The following is a 6,000-nucleotide window of genomic DNA, read 5'->3' as shown; positions in this document are numbered from 1 at the left end:
CTTAGTGCATTGCTTCATGGTCCTGTACACGCCCATCCAAGCATGAACATGACATTGCCAGTTTTGGAAGAAATTTCAAATGTGCAAATAAAACTTCAATTTGCTATAAATAGAGACCCTCTGAGCTTATTAGAGAGGATCCTGGCGCGCAAGCTTTGCCTCCCTTCTTCAAACCCTCACAATTCAAAGGAAAACCTGATAATTTTCACTTGAAAATTGAGTTTGAATCTCACTGTTTGGAGATTCAAAAACACCAGGATCCAAAGCTCTGTACCAATCCTAAACCACTTCTGCAAGATATTGGAGCAAGATCAAACATGAATTGAAGCAAGAGAGAGCAAGTTCTGCACAGCATTGAAGGTATTTTCCAGATTTTTTCTTCTCTTCGGTTCTCACTCAATTCTCTTTGATTTTTGCTTGTCTGAAGTCCTACCAATGTAGGCAAGAAGATTGAGTTGCTTTGAGGTCAAATCGTAGCAACTCAGTTGACACACCTCAAAATTCAATTCCTCATATCTTTCTATAAATTTGGAGTTAGTTAAAATTGAGATCAGATTTGTGCTCTACACCATTTTCTCTTTCAGATCATGTCCTCTTTTTTATTTTAATCATGCTGATGATTGAACCAGTCCGGCGAGGTTTGCCTGAGAAGGTGACCGACCTTTGGCTCCGGCAGTGAGGTGGCACGGTTCAGAACCATTGATCCTTTTCAAAAAAAATTAATCACAAGTGTTGGTTCTGATTACCACTTATGTGGCGCGCTTACTGAGTTCCATCATGGAACGCGCGTTTGTGTCCACTTGATCTGCCACCTCAATTAATGAGGGAGATCAAGTGGTCGACGTTTTTTTGTAATTTCTGATTTTCATTTTATTCCTTTGATTTTAATTAATTCATATTAATTTTAATATTGATCCAAAAAATATGAGAGTTTCACCAAAAAAGTTTAAATAAAATCCTCTTTCATATTATGAATTAAAATTATTTTTTGGATCATTATTAATATTTTTCATGATTTAATTGATTTTGTGATTATTTTTAATTATTTAAAAATACTTTTAAGTTTCCAAAAATTCTGAAAAAAATTCTCCAAGGTCCTTTGACCTTGTTTGACCTGTGATAAATATCATGGCCCTTTCTTTGGTGTTTTGATGAGGTTTTAGGAATTTGACCAACCATATTTAAATTAATGCATTATTTTTAGTATTTTTAATTGAATAAATGTCAAATAATTGTGTTGAACCATTTTGATTGATTGTTGTAAGTTTGACTTGTGTTATTGGGCCTTGGTCAAGGTTGATTTGACTTTGCTAGGTTAAGATCATTGGATTTAGGGGATTGATGGAATGTACATTCCATCTCCCAAAATAAATGAATTATCTTAATTTGGTAAAAGTCCTCCTTTGTCCAATTTGAGTTTGATCTACTCCCCCCCCCCCCCTTTCATCTCATTCCCTTTCTTTATGCATTCATGTCATGGTCCTATGATATCTCTATATCCTAAGGCTAGTTGGTTGCAAAATCAACATGAGTATGGACAAGATTAGGCCACCACTTTTGCATATTCTTTTTGTGTATGGTATGTTTCATGAGCATAGTCCGTTCTATTGTGTCTCTAACATGCGTTAACACCAAAATTCTATTGCCCGACCTCAAATAGTTGTGACTTCGACATAAGTCCAATTATGATTGCTTAACATAGCGCTAAATTTTGACACAAAAGGCATAGCATTCTAGTTAATGAGATTGTGAGTATCCCCTCTTTCATGGTATTGTGTGGAAACTTGGCCTTTTTTCCCTCCTTTGGAAGATGTTTTGGTTCAAGGATCCATGCTTTGGATAAGTGGGTTGAGTGTTCTCCAAAGAATGACTTAAACAAAAAAAGCAAAAGCAATACTAACTTCTAATTTATTAACAATAACATTTAATTTCAAGTCCTTTACTTTCAATGCAATTTAATTTTAAGCCTTATTCATTTGCCATTATTCATACATTCTAATTGTTTATGTTAATGTCATTTTCACTTCGTCCACTTGGACCATACTTTGTGATATATTTTGCTTGTGTATATTGTGATTGCTTGTGTGGTCTTTGACCATTAATGTACATAATAAGAACAAAAACCCTAAAAAAGATCTTGTGTGGGCTGTTGGTTTGATCTGAGACAATTGGACTTAGAATTTAGGAAACACTCCATATGCAAAGGACTTGGCCAATGCCAACTTTCATGTAACCAAGTGCTTGTAATTTGAAACTTTATCTAATACATCATTGAAGACCCATTTGAGTTCATCTGCAACATGATTATTGTGAAGTTGTTACTTTAAACCTGTGACTTGTGGAATTCATCTGCTACATGGGCAAATTTGAGAAAGATCATGGAGTTGCTAAGCTTGGATGTGGCTATATTTATTTGATTCCTTGCTCTTCAAGTTGATTTTTGTGCATTATTTGTTGCTTGATTCTAAAGTCCAAGGGAAATTTGGGTTTCTATATGACATTCTTGTCTATTGGATTGCAGTCCATCCGTCAGATCTTTTCAACTCTCAACTTTTAAATTTATGCTTAGGATTAGTCTCTTCATCTCCTCCCCACTTCTTTAATTTCAAATTCACTCCCTCCCTTTAAAGACTTCTTTGTTTGTGCTTGTTTTCGAAACTTAGACCATTTTGCAAGTTAGAAACTTTGGCCTTATGCCATTGCATTTTTAAACTTCTTTTCCTAATCAAACTTGTAAATATACTTAATTAAACTTGACTTAAAATTTTCAAAAGCCAAAAAGAACTAACCCATTCAAACCATTTTAGGTCTTTGTGCCTTTCAAACTTAAATTTTGTTAAAAGCAATGTATCCACTTCGAAATTTATACCACGAACTACGAGGTTTTGATCCCTCATTTTTATGTTGGTACGTAGGCACAAGTCCGAAGGTCTTGTCAAACACCAAAATATAATTAATGAATTCTTTTCTCATCCCCCATTCTATTTGTTTGTAAACATCATTTTGTACAAAAATACATATGCACGCAAAAAAGGGCTCCCTAGGAGTACCTAGGACACTTTGGGTGTTAACACCTTCCCTCTGTGTAACCAACCCCCTTACCTATAATCTATGGCATTTTATTTTATTTTATTTGAAAACTTCTTATTTATGGGTTTTGTTCGTACTTTCCCTTTTCCCTTGGAAACAATAAAAGCGCGGTGGCGACTCTTGTTATTTGATGTCTAGCTTACCCATAGCTTGATGATCATGAATTTACCGCTACATAACCAAAGTTTCACTCACACACAAGGACCCAATGAAAATTGGGTACCTCCTTCCCTTGTTTAATTTTTAGGTGGAATGTCTTGAGGCTACGGAGAGAACATGGTTTCTTGATAGTGGATACTCAAGACATATGACGGGTGACATCTCCTTATTCTTTGACTTTGTGGCTAAGAAGAAAGGATTTGTAACCTACAGTGATAATAACAAGGGAGCTATACTCGGAAAAGGTATTATAGGTAATCCCTCTTCTACTACTATCTCATACTTCCTATTAGTTGAAGGCGTTAAGCACAATCTTATTATCATTAACCAATTATGCAACAAAGGATATAAAGTATCGTTTTCAAAAGATTGTTGCATGACTGAACATAATGATAAAAAGAATGATGTGTTTAAGGGCTTTAGGGTAAATAATGTATACATGCTTGACTTGAATGAAGTATCTTTGACTAGCGCTAAATGTCTTGTCTCCATGAGTGAAGACTTTTGGCTTTGACATAGGCGATTAGCGCATGTCAACTTTGACTTGCTAAATAAAGTTATTGCAAAAGATTTAGTAATTGGTCTACCCAAAATCAAAATTTCAAAAGATCACTTATGTGATGCATGCTAAATGGGAAAGAAAACAAGGATCTCTTTCAAATCTAAAAACATTGTTTCTACAACGAGACCCCTTGAACTTCTCCATATGAACCTTTTTGGGCCATCTAGAATTAAAAGTCTAGGTGGAAACTACTATGCTTTTGCTATTGTAGATGACTACTCTAGATTTTGTTGGACCATTTTCCTAGCAAGTAAAAGTGACACTTTTTCCGCTTTTGAAAATTTTGCCAAGATTTCTCAAAACAAATTGAACACTAGCATAGTTACTATCCGAAGTGATCATGGAGGTGAATTTGAAAACCACTTCTTTGAGGAATTTTGTGAAACAAATGGCATTGATCATAATTTTTTTTCTCCAAGAACTCCACAACAAAATGGACTAGTAGAACGTAAAAACTAAGTATTAGAAGAGCTTGGAAGGACTATGATCAATGAAAGTGGCCTTCCAAAGTATTTTTGGGTCGATGCCATAAATACGATTTGTTATGTATTGAGTAGGATACTCATTCTTCCTATTCTAAACAAAACTCCTTATGAATTGCTAAAGGGAAGGAAACCTAATGTTTTACATCTTCATGTCTTTGGATGTAAATGCTTTGTGTTAAATAATGGTAAAGAAAACCTTGGTAAATTTGACTCAAAAGTCGATGAAGGTATCTTTCTCGGATACTCTCAATCTAATAAAGCATATAGGGTATACAACAAAAGGTTACGTATATTTGAAGAATTCGTGCATGTTTCCTTTGATGAATCTTATCCGAAAATTGTTGGAGAAGGTATTTTTGTTGATGGTGCAAGTGTTCCTTCGGAAAACACAATAAAAGATCAAGAAGAAAAGAGTGTTGAACCCAATCCGGAAAAGGTAAAGGAGGAGACGAATCACATATCTGAAAAGAAAGAGGAGGATCACCCGATTAATAACAATGATCTTCCTTTGGGATGGAAATCTTCTAAGGATCTTCCCATTGATAATATTCTAGGAGATATCTCAAAGGGAGTCACCACACGGTCAAAGATAAGTAACTTTTGTTATCATTTCACTTTTGTCTCTCAAATTGAGCCTAAAAAATCCAAAGACGAATTACTCGATGAACATTGGTTTTTAGAAATGCAAGAGGAACTTAATCAGTTCAAGAGAAATGAGGTGTGGGATCTTGTCCCCCCTCTACGAGGTTATCGAGTAATTGGTACTAAATGGGTGTTTAGGAAAAAGTTAGACGAAAACGGAGTTATAACTCGCAACAAGGCTCGCCTTGTTGCTCAAGGGTATAACCAAGAGGAAGGCATCGACTATGAGGAGACTTATGCTCCAGTCGCTTGACTCGAGGCTATACGCCTTTTGCTTGCCTATGCTTGTTCTCAAAACTTCAAATTATTTCAAATTAATGTTAAGAGTGCTTTTATAAACGGATACATTAATGAAGAGGTTTATGTATCTCAACCTCCAAGTTTTGAAAACTATGAGTATCCTAACAATTTTTATAAGCTTAAGCATGCTTTGAAGGTCTCAAACAAGCCCCTAGGGCCTGGTATGAGCGTCTTAGAAAGTTTATGTAGATAACATTATTTTTGGATCTACTAACATAAATTTGGTCAAGGAATTCTCTAAGTTGATGCAGGGAGAATTTGAAATGAGCATGATGGGGGAGTTAAATTACTTCCTCGGACTTCAAATCAAGCAACTTGAAGAAGGAACTTTTGTGAGTCAAACGAAGTACTGCAATGAGTTACTCAAGCGCTTCGACACTCCAATGCCTACTGCGGTAAATATGGATCAGGATGAAAATGGTAAGGCCGTAGATATAAAAAGGTATAGAGGTATGATAGGTTCCCTCCTCTATCTTACTTCATCTCGTCCAGATATTATGTTTAGTGTATGTATGTGTGCTAGGTATTAATCATGTCCCAAAGAATCACACTTAAAGGCCGTCAAGCGCATACTTAGATACCTCTATGGTACTTCAAAGTATGGGCTTTGGTTTTCTAAGGGAAGTGATTACTCTTTGGTTGGCTACTCTTATTCCGACTTTGCCGTTTTCAAATCGGATAGGAAAATCACTAGTGGTACTTATCATTTTTATTCAAATTCCTTAGTGAGTTGGCACAACAAAAACCAATTTTTCGTTGCTT

The sequence above is a fragment of the Lathyrus oleraceus genome, chromosome 4 (assembly GCF_024323335.1).
Source record: "Lathyrus oleraceus cultivar Zhongwan6 chromosome 4, CAAS_Psat_ZW6_1.0, whole genome shotgun sequence".
In the NCBI taxonomy this organism is placed as follows: domain Eukaryota; kingdom Viridiplantae; phylum Streptophyta; class Magnoliopsida; order Fabales; family Fabaceae; genus Lathyrus; species Lathyrus oleraceus.
This window is presented reverse-complemented; position numbering follows the sequence as displayed.